Here is a 20,245-nt window from a genome sequence, read left to right as displayed (position 1 = left end):
CTAAAACTCCAACAGCAAGCAATGCAGGTGGAGAAGCACGGTCTCTAGGAAAAACTCCCTAGAAAGGCCAAAACCTAGGAAGAAACCTAAAGAGGAACCAGGCTATGAGGGGTGGCCAGTCCTCTTCTGGCTGTGCCGGGTGGAGATTATAACAGAACATGGCCAAGATGTTCAAATGTTCATAAATGACCAGCATGGTCAAATAATAATAATCACAGTAGTTGTCGAGGGTGCAGCAAGTCAGCACCTCAGGAGTAAATGTCAGTTGGCTTTTCATAGCTGATCATTAGGATTATCTCTACCACTCCTGCAGTCTCTAGAGAATTGAAAACAGCAGGTCCGTGACAGGTAGCACGTCCGGTGAACAGGTCAGGGTTCCATAGCCGCAGGCAGAATAGTTGAAACTGGAGCAGCAGCACGGCCAGGTAGACTGGGGAAAGCAAGGAGTAATCATGCCAGGTAGTCCTGAGGCATGGTCCTAGGGCTCAGGTCCTCTGCGGAAGAGAAAGAAAGAGAGAAAGAGAGAATTAGAGAGAGCATGCTTAAATTCACACAGGACACCGGATAAGACAGGAGAAGTACTCCAGATATAACAAACTGACCCTAGCCCCCCGACACATAAACTACTGCAGCATAAATACTGGAGGCTGAAACAGGAGAATGCATATACAGTTGCAGCTGCATGAGAAGGCCTGCAAAACTGCAAATAATGGGCAGAAATGGGGAGATTTGATTAACCATTGTCACGTCCTAGATGATGGAGGTCAGATATACCCCCTTCCCCTGAATCACCCATAACATGGTCCCCCGTAGTGACCATATTCCCAAGCATCTCCATGCAGTCAGACCTTTGATTGTGTGCCACCAGGGCCACAATAATATGCCCCCTCTCTGAATGTCCCAGTGTGACCCCCTCCCCATGGGTTAAGTCCGATTCTGGCCATTTTGAGCCTGTAATCGAACACTCAAATGCTGATGCTCCAGATACTCAACTAGTCTAAAGAAGGCCAGTTTTATTGCTTCTTTAATCAGCACAATAGTTTTCAGCTGTGCTAACATAATTGCAAAAGGGTTTTCTAAACAATTACCCTTTTAAAATTATAAGCGTGGATTAGCTAACACAACGTGCCATTGGAACACACGAGTGATGGTTGCTGATAATGGGTTGCTGATAATGTGATATTCCATAAAAAATCTGCAGTTTCCAGCTACAATGGTAATTTACAACATTTACAATGTCTGATCAATATGATGTTATTTTAATGGACAAAAAATGTGCTTTTATTTCAAAAAGACCATCATTGAAAATAAGAATTTGTTCTTAACTGACTTGCCTAGTTAAATAAAGGTAAAATACATTTTAAAAAATTCCCAAACTTCTTATTTTTTTACCCCTTTACCTCCCCAATTTTGTGGTATCCAATTGGTAGTAGTTACAGTCTTGTCTCATCGCTGCAACTGCCGTACGGACTCGGGAGAGGCGAAGGTCAAGAGCCATGCGTCCTCCGAAACACAATCCAACCAAGCCGCACTGCTTCTTGACACAAAGCACATCCAACCCAAAAGCAGACATGCAATATCCCTTTAAACATGGTTTAAATGTTATTAATAACATGTTATTAATTACACTTTGGATGGTGTAATCAATACACCCAGTCACTACAAAGGTACAGGTGACCTTCCTAACTCAGTTGCCGGAGTGGAAACCGCTCAGGGATTTCACAATGAGGCCAATGTTGACTTTAACATAGGAGAAAACTGAGGATGGATCAACAACATTGTAGTTACTCCTCAATATTAACCTAATTGACAGAGTGAAAAGAAGGGAGCCTGTACAGAATATGGATCAACAACATACATCCTGTTTGCAATAAGGCACTAAAGTAAAACTGCAAAGAAACTAACTTCATGTCCTGAATCCAAAGCGTTATGTTGGGGGCCTAAGCCAAATGTCACACCCTGGCCATAGAGGCTTTTATTCTCTATTTTGGGTAGGCCAGGGTGTGACTAGGGTGGGCATTCTAGTTTCTTTATTTCTATATTTTCTGTTTCTATGTTTTGGCTGGGTATGGTTCTCAATCAGGGACAGCTGTCTATCATTGTCTCTGATTGGGAATCATACTTAGGGAGCCTGTTTTGCCACCTTAGTTCTGGGTAGTTGACTTTGTTAGTGGCCTGTATAGCCCTAGTAAGCTTCATGTTCGGTTTGTTGGTGACATTTTAAATAAAGAGAAAATGTACGCTCACCACTCTGCACCTTGGTCCGGTCATTTCCAAGACGACATCCGTGACACCAAAATACAGTTGAGTTTCTTACCAAGACGACATTGAATGTTTCTGAGTGGCCTAGTTATAGTTTTTATACTTAAATGGTCTTGAAAATCTATGGCAGACTTGGAAATGCCTGTCTAGCAATGATCAACAACCATTTTGACAGAGCTTGAAGAATTTCAAAATGTATAATGTTCAAATATTGTACAATCCAGGTGTGAAAATCTCTTAGACTTAACCAGAATGACTCACAGCTGTAATTGTTGCAGAAGGTGCTTCTACAATGTATTGACTCAGGGGTGTGAATACTTATGTAAATGAGATATTTCTGCATTTCATTTTTCATACATTTGCTAAAATTTGACCTTACATAATCACGGCCACCTGGTGAGATTAGCATAGAGCTAAACAGATCATGTGTAACTACGTCAATGTAAATTTAATTGTCTGGTGCTTAAACTTAAACTAAAAGGTAAACTTTTTCTGATGTTCGCAAGTATGGCTCCATAGTTTCTAAACTATCTGCAAATACTGTACTTGAAAAGTGGCTGTTTATTTGTGGAATATGACAATGCATTGTTGATTATATACATGACTTGTCTCTAGTGTCTGCTTCACAGACCACAGAGAGACTTTTCCATCTGCATCAAAGAGGGCCACAATGGAAACCTGTTGTTTTTTAAAAACTTTGTTGGATTATCCTCTTTTATTTTTAAATGTATTATCCGTGTGTGGTTGAATTGTTTTTAAATTGTAAAATAAATGTCACGTCCTGACCACAGAGAGCTCTCGGTTCTCTATGGTGTTCAGGTCAGAGCGTGACCAGGGGGGTGTTCTAGTCATTGATTTTCTATGTGGCTGGGATGTATGGTTCCCAATTAGAGGCGGCTGGTAATCGTTGCCTCTAATTGGGGATCATATTTAGGAAGCCCTTTCTCCCACCTGCTTTGTGGGATAGCGTTTTGAGTGAGTGCATGTAGCACTATGGTACGTCACGGCCGTTGTTTGTTTCTTGTTTTGTTTAAAGTTTCACTAAAATAAAGTTGTGGAACTCCAATCATGCTGCGCCTTAGTCCAACTCTCTTCACGACCGTGACAATAAATCATCATCCCCAAACAGTGCCATCACTTGTTCTTTTGAGAAATACAGGCAACACTGTGATTATTGTCATCAGTTGTCCAATAGAGGAAACTGTTGCATCAGATCCTCTGGTCTTTGGGTTAGAACAAAGGTTTACAATGCAGTGTTTACTCCTTTTAGGTCACAGTGTATACTCATTTTCCTCAATGCAATCAGAATGCATTATAGTTAGTGACATCATGCAAAGTCCCAGGGCCCTCCTCCCACCAAGCGAGATATGCATAATGAAAATACTGTAGTCCTTGATGTGGCGCAGCGGTCTAAGGCACTAGATCTCAGTGCTAGACGTGTCACTACAGACCCTGTAGTCTGTATCACACTACAGACCCTTCAATTCCAGGCTGTATCACAACCGGACGTGTTTGGGAGTCCCATAGGGCGGCGCACAATTGTCCCAGTGTCCTACGGGTTAGGGTTTGGCCGGGGTAGGCCATCATTGTAAATAGGAATTTGTTTTTAACTGACTTGCCTAGTTAAAGGTTCAATAAAAAATGTATATGAAATGCTGTTATTATCAGACAATTCATTTCTGAGAGAAACATTAGTTATACCATTATTCAAAGCTATATTTAACGGGTGACATTTCTGTCTGCAAAACAGTCCTGTATAGTGATATTAAACATTTAGTTACTTGACAATGGTATACAAGTTATACATGATGTCAATTTAAAATTATGATTGTAAAACAGAGGGCATTGTCTTGAAATTAGTCCTAATTTAAAAATGCATTTAATGTGTAACACTTAATAATAACTTTAATGAATAAGCCATTATAAATGCTTATAAATGTTTTAATGCTTTCGACATGATTATGAATTCTAGAAGTTCTAATTAATTAGTGTGTTTACAATGTAGTAGTGCTGAAAGTCTATTTTTTTTAACCTCTGCTCAGATATGTCCTTGTGAGGCCCTTCTGTCTTCTGTGTGAACCCTCTGTCTTCATCAGAGGCACTCAAGGTTGTGACGATCATTACAAGCATCATAAACCATCGCATCAATGTCATGATTTTGAAACGCACAGGGTCTGTGTGTGTGAGAGAGTTCAAGTCAGTAAATAACACCATTATAAGAGGCTTATACTGTGTGGACTTCCACTATAACCAAGATGGGATCCATAGGGAGGATTCTCTCTCTGTGCTGTGTCTCTATGGCTGCTAATGTCAGCAGGAGGATGACCCACAAGACTTCATGCTTCTTGCTACCCACAAGACTTGATGCAATCACTTAGTAAGGGACCTAAGCACCAAGCCCTTAGCCATTCCATCAGGGATTGATGCCTTTGACTGCAGTCAATCCTTTCCCATGGGCTCCAGGGACTACTTCCAGTACCTTCAGAGTCGAGTAGTAACTCATTTTAAAGTGCCCCTGTCCTGGGCTCACCTTTTGCCTACAGGTGAACTCAGCCAGTACAGTCAGCCTGTATTGTCCTGCTATCAGACCCTCCTGGACCAGCGAATGGAATTGGCCTCAAACCCCTTGTGGTCTTGCATCACTGTTTCTTTAACAGAGGTCCTTAGATCCAGATATGGAGCTAGGAAAGCCCAGAGGTCTTTGAACAATATGCTGAATTAGTTGTTTTGGCATATGGAGAACTGGCATACTTTTGGGTGACGCTGAGTCATCTTGAAGAGCTGAGGGATGCGGGGCAGCTGCAGCTAAAACATACCCTCCATGCCCACGCCAATGTGTAAAATCTCTTCCATCACTTGTTTCCTGGCAAAGGCACAGTAAGAGCTGGTTATTGAAAGAGTATGAAGGACACATGGACCACAAAAAAATATAAAAGAGTTATATAGTGGTATTTTTTTATCAATGCAGTAAATGTATCACATATTTTCTTTGATCACATTTTAGAATTCAAAAGAGATGACTGATACATGTTTCATACTTAGGACGTTAACAGGATATAATATGAAAATGTATAGTGCAATGCTATTTATTTGCAAGGTGCAATCTTAAATACATGGATATTCTTGTGAGCATTTCTCTTGAACAAAAAAATAGGTCATACATTTCAGAACATTTAATGAATTATACACACAGGGCCCTATTTTCAGTTATTTTCACCTATTTTCACCTATTTTCAACGCAATTTTGACTTGTAAAAGCCAGCACTCTGCTATTTTCCAACACTGGCGCCAGGGTTGGTAATTTACCTGTCTTATATCAGCTTGCTATTTTAAGTGTGTTGTGGGAGGGGTAGAAATATTTGAGGTGTGTCCTAAAAAACATGCACCAATGTGCCAATTTCAAGCAGTGCTACTAATGATGGTTAAGACTCACCAAAAGCAGGTCTTAGCGGTACGCAATTGGTTATGGCATCAATTTTGCCAGCAGAGACACACAGTACCCTAATCTGTAGCCTGTAAGCAATGCTTTTTCCTGTTTTGTCTTTATATTGAACATTATATTGGTCCATTAATTTTGTCCGGGTACCTAGACTATTTGCATTGGCCCTTTTTTGCGCTGACTCTCTTGCACTGACTTTATGCACACTCACTGCACTCTACCCACGCACTCACATACTTAATCTGACATTCCAACACACACATACACACACACACTACACTCCTACTCACAAAACATGCAGATAAGAATATTCCCATTATCTTATATATCTTCAACTAATTCCAGCCACTCGCCAGTGTCCTGAAAGGTAACCCCTGTCCACACATCAGGCATAAACATGTGGTACTTTGAATTACAGTAGGTGTGTCATTTTAACAGGGTTCCAAAGATAAGCAATATTCTTATCTGCCTGTTTATTATCCCCGTTTACTGCCATAAGACACTGACCTGCTGGGTACACATGGGAAGCAGTAAAAACAATGATCTTGTATGTTGTATAACCTGTAAAATAAAACACTTTATACACGCACACCATCCCAGAGATCTAATTGAGTCCAGTTTTGCGTAGTCACTTTACCCCTACCTACATGTACAAATTACCTCGACTGACCTGTACCCCTGCACATTGACTCGGTACCGGTACCCCCTGTATATAGCCTCGTTATTGTTATTTTTTACTGTAGTTCATTTAGTAAATCTATTTATTGAACTGCATGTTTGGATAAGGGCTCGAAAGTAAGAATTTCATGATAAGGCATACCTGCCGCTGTATTCGGCTCATGTGACAAATAACATTTGATTTGATTTGATGGGCAGATACAGATATGTTGTTCTCTGTCACTGCTTGAGGGAGACTCAGAGGGGAGGCAGGAGTTGGGGATCTGGGACCCAAGTTACCTGCCTGTGATTGGCTGACACCACAGTGTGAATAGGTCTGTGGCAACAATGACCCCTAACTAATTACCCCTAACAACCAATCGGTGGCTAGGGCCCTAGGTGTGAAAGGCAAGTTTACGACCCCCCTGGCCTACTTGGCTCCAGTGGGGGAGGGGAGCCTACTTCAGTAGTAGAAAGTTATAGAGTATGTATTTTATTTAAAAAAAAATGTTTATTTCACCTTTATTTAACCAGATACGCCAGTTGAGAATAAGTTCTAATTTACAACTGCGACCTGGCCAAGATAAAGCAAAGCAGTGTGACAAAAACAACAACACAGAGTTACACATAAACAAACATGCAGTCAATAACACAATTGAAAAATCTATCTGTACAGTGTGAGCAAATGTAGAAGAGAGGGAGGTAAAGGCAATACTTAGGCCATGGAGGTGAAATAATTACAATTTAGCATTAACACTGGAGTGATAGATGTGCAGATGATGATGTACAAGTAGAAATACTGGGGTGCAAAAGAGTAAGAGGATAAGTTACAATATGGGGATGAGGTAGTTGGGTGTGCTATTTACAGATTGGCTGTGTACAGGTACAGTGATCGGTAAGCTGCTCTGACAGCTGATGCTTAAAGTTAGAGAGGGAGATATACGTCTCCAGCTTCAGTGATTGTTTTGCAATTTGTTCCAGTCATTGGCAGCAGAGAACTGGAAGGAAAGGCGGCCAAAGTAAGTGTTGGCTTTGGGGAGGACCAGTGAAATATACCCGCTGGAAATGCTTAATGTGAGTCTGAAAGACTGTCTCTGAAAGAGTGCTGTGAGATAGTGTGCTGAAATTCACCGGCAAATCGTAACAGCAAGTTAATCTAATTGATTTAGCCTCTTTTACTATCACAGCTCAGGAGAAGACACAGATGCAGACAGTTCAGAGTAATAACAGTTTATTACAAAAACAGGGGTAGGCAAAAAACAGGTCAAGGGCAGGCAGAGGTCAGTAATCCAGAGCAGAGCCCGAAAGATACAGAATGGCAGGCAGGCTCAGGGAAGGCAGAGGTCAGTAATGCAGGGCAGTGTCACAAGGTACAGAACGGCAGGCAGGCTCAGGGTCAGGGCGGACAGAATGGTCAAAAACCAGGAAAACTAGAAAACAGGGACTAGAGAAAATACAGGAGAATGGGAAAAATGCTAGTAGGCTTGACGAGAGAAGACAAACTGGCAACAGACAAACAGAAAACACAGGTATAAATACACTGGGGAAACTGGGGAAGATGAGCGACAACTGGAATGTGGTGGAGACAAGCACAAAGACTGGTGAAACAGATCAGGGTGTGACACTTACCATATCTTTAGCTAGCTAGTTAAAAATATACTGTAAATCCCTTGGTTGAGAGTCTACGAAGCTATCTAGCTAGTAGCAAGCATAGTAAAGACACTTAGCAATTAATATTAGCCAAGTATCATTATCTATATGTTGCTATACACTGCAGACTTGCTAGTTTTCAAACATTGAAAGCTGTGGTTTACATTTCGCAGTCGTCCTTTAGCTGATTCACCAGTTCTAGGCATAATTAGTTGCTAATAAAGTAACTTACTTAGCTGACATTCAATTTAATTAAGTTAGGTCATTACTAAATGCCTTCACAAGTTAGCTAGCTAACATTTCCTGGCTAATATTAACTTAAAGGCCCAATACAGCTGTTTTTATATCAATATCAAATCATTTCTGGGTAACAATTAAGTACCTTACCGTATTAGATTTTCATTAAAATAGGCAAAAATAGCTTTTTAGCAAAAACATTTTTTTTTGGCAAGCCAAAACACCCAGCATGCAAACCTGCTGATTAGAAGGTCTTGTGTATATTGTATTTTCAACCAACAACTATCAGCAAGGATATTTTAAAACCAAATACTTTGTTCCTAGGTTACTTTCACTTTTACTTCATTTTCTATTAAGGTATCTTTACTTTTCCTCAGGTCTGACAATTGGCTACTTTTTTCCACCAGCTGTTGTACAATATGAAACAAAACATAATTTTGACTGCACTGGGCCTCTGTTCTATAGATATTTACCAAGCAGCTAGCTTAGAAAGCTCTCAAGCATAACTAGCTAACGAGTGATAAGTTGTGACAAGCCCTATCTGGCAGCTTTACCTCAAAGATCCTGTGCAGTTACTCCTATCTAACTATTTGTTTGAAGCGTGATGCTATTTCACAGTAAACAAATTGACAACAGAATTTCAGCACGCTTATAGGGAAGGACACTCAACAAGCACAGCACTTAAACAAATTACTGAGGACTGGTTGAGAGAAATTGATGATAAAAATGATTGTGGGGGCTGTCTTGTTAAACTTCACTGCAGCATTTGAAATTATCAATCATAGTCTGCTGCTGGAAAAACACGTGTTATGGCTTTACACCCCCTGCTATAATGTGGATAAACAGTTACTTGTCTAACAGAACACAGAGGGTGTTCTTTAATGGAAGCCTCTCAAATATAATCCAGGTAGAATCAGGAAATCCCCAAGGTACAGCACCTGTTTAGGCCCCTTGCTTTTTTCAATTTTTACTAATGACATGGCACTGACTTTGAGTAAAGCCAGAGTTTCCATGTATGCGGATGACTCAACACTATACACGTCAGCTACTACAACGACTGAAATGACTGCAACACTTAACAAAGAGTTGCAGTTAGTTTCAGAGTGGGTGGCAAGGAATAAATTAGTCCTAAATATTTCTAAAAACTAAAAGCATTATATTTGGGTCAAATCATTCACTAACTAAATATTGTAGTAAATAATTTGGAAATTGAGCAAGTTGAGATGACTAAACTGCTTGGAGTAACCCTGGACTGTAAACTGTCATGGTCAAAACATATTGATACAACAGTAGATAAGATGGGGAGAAGTCTGTCCGTAATAAAGCGCTCCTCTGCCTTCTTAACAGCACTATCAACAGGGCAGGTCCTACAGGCCCTAGTTTTGTCGCACCTTGACAACTGTTCAGTAGTCGTGTGGTCGTGTGGTCAGGTGCCACATAAAAGGAATTAGGAAAATTGCAATTGGCTCAGAACAGGGCAGCACGGCTGGCCCTTGGATGTATATGTAGCAGTGTGATGTCGTTCCCCTAGATTATGCACCAAGTTGCACACAAGGACCAATTCAAATAGGCCAGGTCAAGAGGGGATGTTAATAAATTTGATAATAATAATAATAATTCAGTGTGTTTTTTTTATTTAATTATTGCTGCATAGCTAATGTTATTCTTTGGTGTACAAACACTTTTTCATATCAATATTGTACATACATGTGATTGTAAAAGTTTTGTATATTTTGGTTTGGCCCATCGCGGGTTATCTGTATTTCCGTACTCTAATATTAATAATATGTCAATCTCTCCTGGCTCAAAGTGGGTTGACTTCATCACTACTTGTATTTATGAAAGGTGTCATGTTGAATGTACTGAGCTGTCTGTCTGAACTACTGGCAAACAGCTCTGACACCCATGCATACCCCACAAGACATGTCACAAGAGGTCTCTTCACAGTCCCCAAATGCAGAACATGGGAGGACTATGGGAGGAACTCTATTCCACATCAAGTAACTGATGCAAGCAGTAAAATTAGAGACATAAAAACTGATAAAAAACACCTTATGGAACAGCAGGGACTGTGAAGCAACACAAACATAGGCACAGACACATGCATACACACACAATACCATACGCACTATAGGGGGCCTCCCGGGTGGCGCAGTGGTCTAGGGCACTGCATCGCAGCGCTAGCTGTGCCACCAGAGACTCTGGGTTCCAGAGACTCTGGGTTGGGTGCACGCTGTGTTAAGAAGCAGTGCGGCTTGGTTGGGTTGTGTTTCGGAGGACGCATGGATTTCGACCTTCATCTCTCCCGAGCCCGTACGGGAGTTGTAGCGATGAGAAAAGACAGTAACTACTAACAATTGGGGAGAAAAAGGGGGTAAAAAATATATATATATGTATATATATTTACAGTTGAAGTCGGAAGTTTACATACACCTTAGCCAAATACATTTAAACCCTGACATTTAATCCTAGTAAAAATTCCCTGTCTTAGGTCAGTTAGGATCACCACTTTATTTTAAGAATGTGAAATGTCAGAATAATAGTAGAGAGAATTATTTATTTCAGGTTTAATTTCATAACATTCCCAGTGGGTCAGAAGTTTACATACACTCAATTAGTATTTGGTAGCATTGCCTTTAAATTGTTTAACTTGCGTCAAATGTTTTGGGTAGCCTTCCACAAGCTTCCCACAATAAGTTTGGTGAATTTTGACCCATTCCTCCTGACAGAGCTGGTGTAACTGAGTCAGGTTTGTAGGCCTCCTTGCTCGCACACACTTTTTCAGTTCTGCACACAAATTGTCTATAGGATTGAGGTCAGGGCTTTGTGATGGCCACTCCAATACCTTGACCTTGTTTTCCTTAAGCCATTTTTCCACAACTTTGGAAGTATGCTTGGGGTCATTGTCCATTTGGAAGACCCATTTGCGACCAAGCTTTAACTTCCTGACTGATGTTTTGAGATGTTGCTTCAATATATCCACATAATGTTCCATCCTCATGATGCCATCTATTTTGTGAATTGCACCAGTCCCTCCTGCAGCAAAGATCCCCCACAACATGATGCTGCCACCCCCGTGCTTCACGGTTGGGATGGTTTTCTTTGGCTTGCAAGCCTCCCCCTTTTTCCTCCAAACATAACGACGGCCATTATGGCCAAACAGTTCTATTTTTGTTTAATTTGACCAGAGGACATTTCTCCGTGTGCAGTTGCAAACGGTAGTCTGGCTTTTTTATGTCGGTTTTGGAGCAGTGGCTTCTTCCTTGCTGAGCAGCCTTTCAGGTTATGTCGATATAGGACTCGTTTTACTGTGGATATAGATAATTTTGTACCTCCAGCATCTTCACAAGGTCCTTTGCTGTTGTTCTGGGATTGATTTGCACCAAAGTACGTTCATCTCTAGGAGACAGAACGCTTCTCCTTCCTGAGCGGTATGACGGCTGCGTGGTCACATGGTGTTTATACTTGTGTACTATTGTTTGTACAGATGAACGTGGTACCTTCAGGCATTTGGAAATTGCTCCCAAGTATGAACCAGACTTGTGGAGGTCTACAATTATTTTTCTGAGGTCTTGGCTGATTTCTTTTGATATTCCCATGATGTCAAGCAAAGAGGCACTGAATTTTAAGGTAGGCCTTGAAATACATCCACAGGTACACCTCCAATTGACTCAAATTATGTCAATTAGCCTTTCAGAAGCTTCTAAAGCCATGACATAATTTTCTGGAATTTTTCAAGCTGTTTAAAGGCACAGTCAACTTAGTGTATGTAAACTTCTGACCCACTGGAATTGTGATACACTGAATTATAAGTGAAATAATCTGTCTAAACAATTGTTGGAAAAATTACTTGCGTCATGCACAAAGAATATGTCCTAACCAACTTGCCAAAACTATAGTTTGTTATCAAGAAATTTGTGGAGTGGTTGAAAAACGAGTTTTAATGACTCCAACCTAAGTGTATGTAAACTTCTGACTGCAACTATAGGTGAGCAAGGAATAGCTGCTCAAATTGGAGAGTAGGCAGAGCGCTCCTTAAACCTTCCTAAATAACTGAGCCTGCTGGGAGCATATGTTGCCACACTATTATAGGATGACTTGGGAGAATGATGATCTGCAACAGACAGCGCATCCAGACTGGCCTGCTACTGTCCCTATCTAGACCTACTGTGGAGAGTATACCCACAACTGATCCAAATGGAATGAAACATTCAAATCACAGTGCTTTTGCGCCATTACACAAATTACATTTTCACTGCAGCCTAAAGTAGAATTTTGTATTCACTTGAAAACAATTATTCATTGCATTGTGGTGTTGTAGGGTAGTCGAGGTAGGATACACCTTGATATAGAGATGGTGCATGCAAGTAGATGAGGAAATGAGGCTAGAATGGAAGAAATGATATAGTAAAACCTGCAAAAGAAGGAATGAAATAGGGAAAAATGCACTACCCTCCCGTGCCCAATAGAAAACCACGCAACCCTCCACTATTTTGGGCATGGTGGCTAACTACTCCACCAATTTGTAGTGCAGCACCGTCACTTTGTATCATTCATGGGATGTAAAGCAGAGGAGGCTGATGGGAGGAGCTATCGGAGGATGGGCTCATTGTAGTGGCTGGAATGGTATCAATGGAATGGTACCAAACACATGGAAACAGCGCTATTGACTCCGTTCCATTGATTCCATTCCAGCCATTACAATGAGCCCGTCCTCCTATAGCTCCTTCCACCGGCCTCCTCTGATGTAAATGCTAAGCTTTGTAGCATTTTTCACGTCTATGGTCATTGTCATCAGTCGTCCAGTAAGTGGCAGTGTTACATCAGTTATTATGTGCTGTGGATGGGAAAGGCTCAGATACTGCACACACACCATAGCTCCAGGGAGATGCAATTCACCTCTTATCAGATTGGCTTTGGAAAACGTAGGGGAAACGTGCTCTTACCTGATATGACATGGAAGTCCATGGTAAGGAAGTGTTTTGTATAGGGAAGAATCTTGGGTGCTATTCTTCCTGTCATATTTTGTGACATTTAAGATTTACCCAATTGTTTTCATAACTCTAGGGATCTTTTCAAACTCCCCTCGCTAAGATAATAGATTCATGCCACTGACCATCTTTGTTTGCATTTCTACTGGTCAGTATTTTGGTTGAAAATACCTGAATGCTCTTCAGTGACACAATGTTAAATCATTAGGGCAGCCACACAGGGCAACTGTACACACAAAAAAACTGCCACCATTCTACCCCAAGTGTGACACTTGCATCAATTAGGAAGATGAGAATAGCTCTTGTTTTGTGGTTTTAATAAAATGCTCAATGTAAGTGCCCGCTCTCTGCCACAGAGAGAGTGATGGGGATTGCAAACTGCCACATGCCAGCATTGCTCCCTAGTTGGCACTCCTCTTTGCCTAACAGCTAACTGCTTCACAAGCACGCAAAGCACACTGTTTCTCATGGACATGCCACTGTTTCTCCAGCCCATTACCAGCCTCAAAACACCCTGTCATGTTTTTGCTAAAAGTTAGGCATAAACCTATTGATGCTTATGTCAACTGGCCATGCTCCCAGTAAGCTTTGTGGTGGCAATGGAAAAAGATGAGCGTCAACCAATTGATGCTTATGTCAATATGTTGCAGTCAATAGAAAATATGAGTGTCACTGGGTTGACGCTTATGCCAATACATTGCATTCAATGGGAAAAGATGAGTGTCAACCTATTGACGGTTATGGTAATACATTGCACCCAGTGGGAAAAGATTAGTGTCACAGGGTTGATGCTCATGTCAATACATTGCAGTCAATGGAAAATATGAGTGTCAAAAGTGTTGAAGCGTATGTCAATACATGGCAGTCAAAGGTTAAAAAAAAGTTATCTTTCTCCCTCCCTCCCATATTCTCTCTACTCTTTTCTCTCCCTCTCCTTTCCTTGACCCCCTCCACACTCTCCTCTCTCTCTCTCTCTCTCTCTACCCCTATCTCTCTCTCTCTCTCTCTCTCCCTACCCCTATCTCTCTCCCCTCCCATCTCTCAGTTCAATTTCAATTTAAGGGCTTTATTCACACCATTCTGTATACCTCTGGCCCTTCTTTGGACACTGTGTTAACTAACCCCCAGATGAGCATCAATGCCAAACAACTCTCCTTCCGTGGCCTCCAACAGCTCTTAAATGCAAGTAAAACTAAATGCATGCTCTTCAATCGTTCGCTGCCCTCACCTGCCCGCCCATCCAGCATCACTACTCTGGACGGTTCTGACAAATACCGAGGTGTCTGGTTAGACTGTAAACTCTCCTTCCAGACTCACATTAAACATCTCCAATCCAGAATTTAATCTAGAATTGGCTTCCTATTTCGCAACAAAGCCTCCTTCACTCATGCTGCCAAACATACCCTCGTAAAACTTGACTATCCTACCGATCTATGACTTTGGCGATGTCATCTACAAAATAGCCTCCAACACTCTACTCAGCAAATTGGATGTAGTCTATCACAGTGCCATCCGTTTTGTCACCAAAGCCCCATATACTACCCACCACTGCACCCTGTATGCTCTCGTTGACTGGCCTTCGCTACATATTCGTCGCCAAACCCACTGGCTCCAGGTAATCTATAAGTCTTTGCTAGGTAAAGCCCTGCCTTATCTCAGCTCACTGGTCACCATAGCAACACCCACCCGTAGCACGCGCTCCAGCAGGTATATTTCACTGGTCATCCCCAAAGCCAACACCTACTTTGGCCGCCTTTCCTTCCAGTTCTCTGCTGCCAATGACTGGAATTAATTGCAAAAATCACTGAAACTGGCGACATATCTCCCTCACTAACTTTAAAAGCATCAGCTGTCAGAGCAGCTTACAGTAACTGTACACAGCCCATCTGTAAATAGCACACCCAACTACCTCATCCCCATATTGTTATTTATTTTTTTGCTCTTTTCCACCCCAGTATTTCTACTTGCACATCATCATCTTCACATATATCACTCCAGTGTTAATGCTAAATTGTAATTATTTCTCCACTATGGCCTATTTATTGCCTTACCTCCTTAACCTTACTACATTTGCACACACTGTACATATATTTTTCTATTGTGTTATTGACTGTACATTTGTTTATCCCATGTGTAACTCTGTGTTGTTGTTTTTGTCGCACTGCTTTGCTTTATCTTGGCCAGGTTGCAGTTGTAAATGAGAACTGGTTCTCAACTGGCCTACCTGGTTAAATAAAGGTGAAATAAAAAAACTAAATAAAGAAATAGGGCCAAACAGTTTGGAGAACTGGTTTAGCCATACATCTCCGTTTTGGATAGATAACTCTTCGTGTTGTTGTTTGTTTAGTGTTTTACAATTTTCCCAGAAGTGGTTAATTTTCTTATGTTTTCTGCTTGACATTTTTTTTATAGGAAAGCTGAGAGGTTTAGGTTTTCTACTACCAAGTTTACAACTTCACTATTACAGTGAAACATTTTGTTCAGGAAATTGTCTCCTCTCATTTCTCCCTCCCTCCTCTCCTCCCACCTCTTTGTCTGTTGACTCTCTCTCCTCCGATCTTTCTCTTTCCCCCCTCCCTCCTTCAACTTTCCCTTTCTCTCTCTCTCCCATCACTATTCTTTCTCACTCCTTTTATCCCTCCCTCCCCCCTTCTCCTCTCTCTCCCTCCGCCACAGACTGTGCCTGCCTGCCTGCCTGCCTGCCTGCCCATTGCAGCTGTATCACCAACTTCCTTGCCTTGAATGCAATGTATTGACTTTTCCATCAATGTCCTTGACACATCTTTGTGCGTCAATATCCTTTCTGTGGAGGTGGAAGAGAGGAGGGAAAGAGAGATGAGAAGAGGGGGAGGGAGGAAAATAAGAAGGGAGAGAGAATGGGGGATGGAGAGAAAAGTGGGAGAGTGAGGGAGGGGAGAGAGAAATGGAGAAGGTGAAGGAGGGAGGGAGGGAGGGAGTCGAGAGACAGAGTCGAGAGAGAGAGTCGAGAGAGAGAGAGGGTGGAGGGGTGAAAGAAGGGGGAGGGAAAGAGAAGAGGAAGGGGGATAAAGAGGAGATAGAGACAAAGGGAGGCAAAAATAAGTAGAGAGAGAGGGGGATCAATTGGTTGATGCCTAATTTTTGCAAAAACATGACAGGATGATTTTTTTCCAATATCACATTGGTTTCTCTTTTTTTTTACATTGAATATGTTGCTATTATTGAATTGTAGGTTTCAAGTTGGTAAACCATGCAAAATAGTAGTAGTTGTAGTAGATATCTTATACAATCTCTTTAAGATAAGTGTGCAGAGCAGTGTGCAGAGTTTGTTTCTATTAGCTCCCTGTGCAGAGCTGGATGTCTCACAAACTCCCTTTCCAGGAAAGAGGCAGAGGTCTTGCCACTTAAAATGCTAGAGCAGGAAAACATTATTGTAAAGGAATGGTGTGGGGTGGGACACGGAATGATAGCCTCAAACCGAGCAGGAATATTTTCACTTCATTAATGGCAACATGATACTGGAAGAATGATTCCAGCTGGGACAGGGCGATCAAAATGTAGAGCCTTTCACGCCACACCCGCAAAAAAATCACCAAAAGCTTACCCATGAAGTTGCACAACGATTTAAGTCAGTAAGTCATAATTTTAGTCAAAGTATGATATATTTGGGCTTGAAGTGAGAAATCCAAAGTGGGAACTCTGTGGAAATCAGTGTCAATGACGTGTAGCTAAGTTATTTCTGATTTACGTGTCAGTTATAGGCCTGGCTTTAGTTCATTTGTAACCACCTACCTACATACGTTAGACCTAACACGTGTGGGCTGCTTGCTGTTTACAACCTGTTGCTACTGTGGCTTAATGTGTTTGCCATGCACTTCGACTGTTGGGAGATGTGGGATGGGCTGACGCCGGGGAAACGGTGGGTAAGAAAATAGCTATAATATTCTGATGAAGTGGATAGGTGAAATGGCAACACAGCTGGGACAACACTTTGATGCTAGAGACGTGCACTGCTGCGCTACAAAAATAATGTTGCTAGCGAGCAAGTAGCAGTTGCTAACTGTGTGGTGAGGTCAATCCAATTGAAGTAATTGAACATATAGCTCAGTGAGTAAATCACTGTTTTACCCATACTAACACTGCCGCGTTGCCTAACACGCAAACCACATCGGCAACGTTGCGTGGGCGAGCGTTGCAAAAGACATGTACATACATGTTACCCATGTGAATGAGCATCTACATAGCCAAGCCTAAAATAAAACTGGTTTCTATTTGAGAGGCTCCATGCGCTGCAAGTCCCCCCCCCCCCCCCCTAAAGGGTATCAGGAAGATACAAACCGACGTGGATGCTTGAAAGACAAACGAGAAGAGATTAATTACGGATAATTAACTAAAAACAAACTAGGTTTTCCTTTTTATCTGTGGATGACTTGTCATTGTAGAGAAACACATGATTTTATATGACTTCAGGCCAAAATTCTACAAAGATCTAGCAAAAAAATAGGACCATGTGTATTTCAGGTAAAATAATAATCCATTGTTAATCTCACAGGACCAATTACCTAGCAATAGCAAGCTAGCTAAATGTCCATGAATGTTTCATGTGTGTTTCGACATGCCCCCAAATTAATATAGTTGATTCACAGTTGGTTTTGATACTTTAACCTGTGTGGATGGAAAAAAATCAACAGGCGTGGCCAATGTAGTCAATATGTTACACCCAAACCAGGTCGGCCACCTTGTATGCACCAGCGTTGCAAAATAAATGTACATGCACTACCGTGCGTCAACGGGTGTTTACCTAGCGCTGCAAGTCCCGCCTCTCCCATCTAATCCTTAGCTTTCAGGAGCATACAAACCCACGCGGGTATTTAAAAGATGAATGAAGAGAAATTAATGATAACTTAACATAATCACAACTAACTTAAACTAACTAGGATCATTTTGAGGTCATATGAATTTAACTACTCTGCCATTTTCACCCCCATGGGCACAGACATAAGTTCAAACGTGTAGTTTTGATTAACATTTGGTTGAGTTGTCAACTAACCTGAATTCAACTTGAAAAAAATGACACCATGTCATTGGATTTAGGTTAAAGGTTATCGTTTTTTTTTATACAATTCCCTTTTTCAAATCCAATCAGTTTTCCACGTTGATTCAACATCATCACATGACATTTGTTTTGTTGAAATGACGTGGAGACAACGCTGATTCAATCAGTTTTTGCACAGTGGGATGTCGCTCCATCCTTGACTTTTACTAAATAAGTCTATTCAACACACTGTTGTTAGAATTTTGATATCACAAACAGATTTTGTCCCATCCAACAGGCACCAAATGTGAGAACTATTATTGTATTTGCCTATATGCCATTTTCTCTTAGGCTACCCATCCCAGCCCCCCTCTGCTCTGCATGGCCACAGAAGTGAAACCATGGCCAGACAGACACCTTCCTCTTGAGTAGGTAATTGTATGTCATTATCAAGTTTATAGAATTTAGGCTATTCACTAACTCCACCTCTGTGTCTGTGTTTCAGGAGTCAACAGACAACAACAATTCAGCCTCACGGAAGTTTGATCAGAAAAATGTACACATTCATTCGAGTAGCTTATTGTGAAGGTAGGCCTGTGTCACTGTAAATAACATCAAAAAAAGAGAGGATTCTTTCTCACACAAAAAAATGGTAATCAGGTCATGCACCGTCCATGATTATCCAACCCTGCTAAAATCCCGACACCACCTAGGTGAAGAATAGTAGAGTCGGGACTACAACTATGCTGGACAATCGTGGATGGCTTGACCCGGGTGCTGATGTACACAGTGGGTAGGAACCGCACAGACTGTCTTGACTGTACAGTTGAAGTCGGAAGTTTACAAAAAACCTTAGCCAAATACATTTAAACTCAGTTTTTCATAATTCCTGACATTTAATCCTAATAAATATTCCCTGTCTTGGGTCAGTTAGGATCACCACTTTATTTTAAGAATGTGAAAAGTCAGAATAATATTAGAGAGAATTATTTATTTCCGCTTTTATTTCTTTCATCACATTCCCAGTGGGTCAGAAGTTAACATACACTCAATTCGTATTTGGTAGCATTGCTGTTAAATTGTTTAACTTGGATCAAACGTTTCGGGTAGCCTTCCACAAGCTTCCCACAATAAATTGGGTGAATTTTGGCCCATTCCTCCTGACAGAGCTTGTGTAACTGAGTCAAAGTTTCTCTAGGATTGAGGTCAGGGCTTTGTGATGGCCACTCCACTTTGTGGTCCCATGGTGTTTATACTTGTGTACTATTGTTTGTACAGATGAACGTGGTATGAAGCTAGACCTTGAAATACATCCACAGGTACACTTCCAATTGACTCAAATGATGTCAATTAGCCTATCAGACGCTTCTAAAGCCATGACATAATTTTCTGGAATTTTCCAAGCTGTTTAAAGGCACAGTTAACTTACTGTATGTACACTTCTGACCCACTGGAATTGTGATAGTGAAATAATCTGTAAACAATTGTTAAAAATTACTTGTGTTATGCACAAAGTAGATGTTCCAAAATTATAGTTTGTTAACAAGACATTTGTGGAGTGGTTGAAAAACAAGTGTTGATGACTCCAACCTAAGTGTATGTAAACTTCCGACTTCAACTGTATATAAAGAGAGAATCCCTGCCCGATTCTCAGTCTCTGGGCTAAACTGAGAACAGCAAAATGGTCTTGTCTGGACCGGATCCATGATAAACATAATGACAACAACCTACTGATATGTTTCATGTGGCTTACAGGACTGAAGACTCCCAAGATGAGTGATGCAGACCAAGGCTGAGCACGCAGCAAAATTGCAATATTGACATAAAGTGAGGATGTGGATGAAATTGTAAAATATATTTATATATATATATATATATATATATATATATATATATATATATATATATATATATATATATATATATATATCACAGAATGGGTCCATATGTTGTTTGATTGATCATTCAATACCTGTTCTGATAATGTACACACAT

General features: G+C 41.0%; 1 long non-coding RNA gene across 1 annotated transcript; it reads left to right on the top strand.

Moving 5' to 3' along the window:
• Positions 1-17,021: 17,021 nt before the first annotated feature.
• LOC118943627 lies at positions 17,022-18,820 on the top strand. Its single transcript, XR_005038959.1, has 3 exons — positions 17,022-17,134; positions 18,602-18,678; positions 18,756-18,820. It is a non-coding gene; the product is annotated as an uncharacterized LOC118943627 (long non-coding RNA).
• Positions 18,821-20,245: the final 1,425 nt, after the last annotated feature.

The sequence above is a fragment of the Oncorhynchus mykiss genome, chromosome 22 (assembly GCF_013265735.2).
Source record: "Oncorhynchus mykiss isolate Arlee chromosome 22, USDA_OmykA_1.1, whole genome shotgun sequence".
In the NCBI taxonomy this organism is placed as follows: Eukaryota; Metazoa; Chordata; class Actinopteri; order Salmoniformes; family Salmonidae; genus Oncorhynchus; species Oncorhynchus mykiss.
The sequence above is the reverse complement of the archived record's forward strand: the minus strand, read 5'-3'. Positions and strand labels throughout refer to the sequence as shown.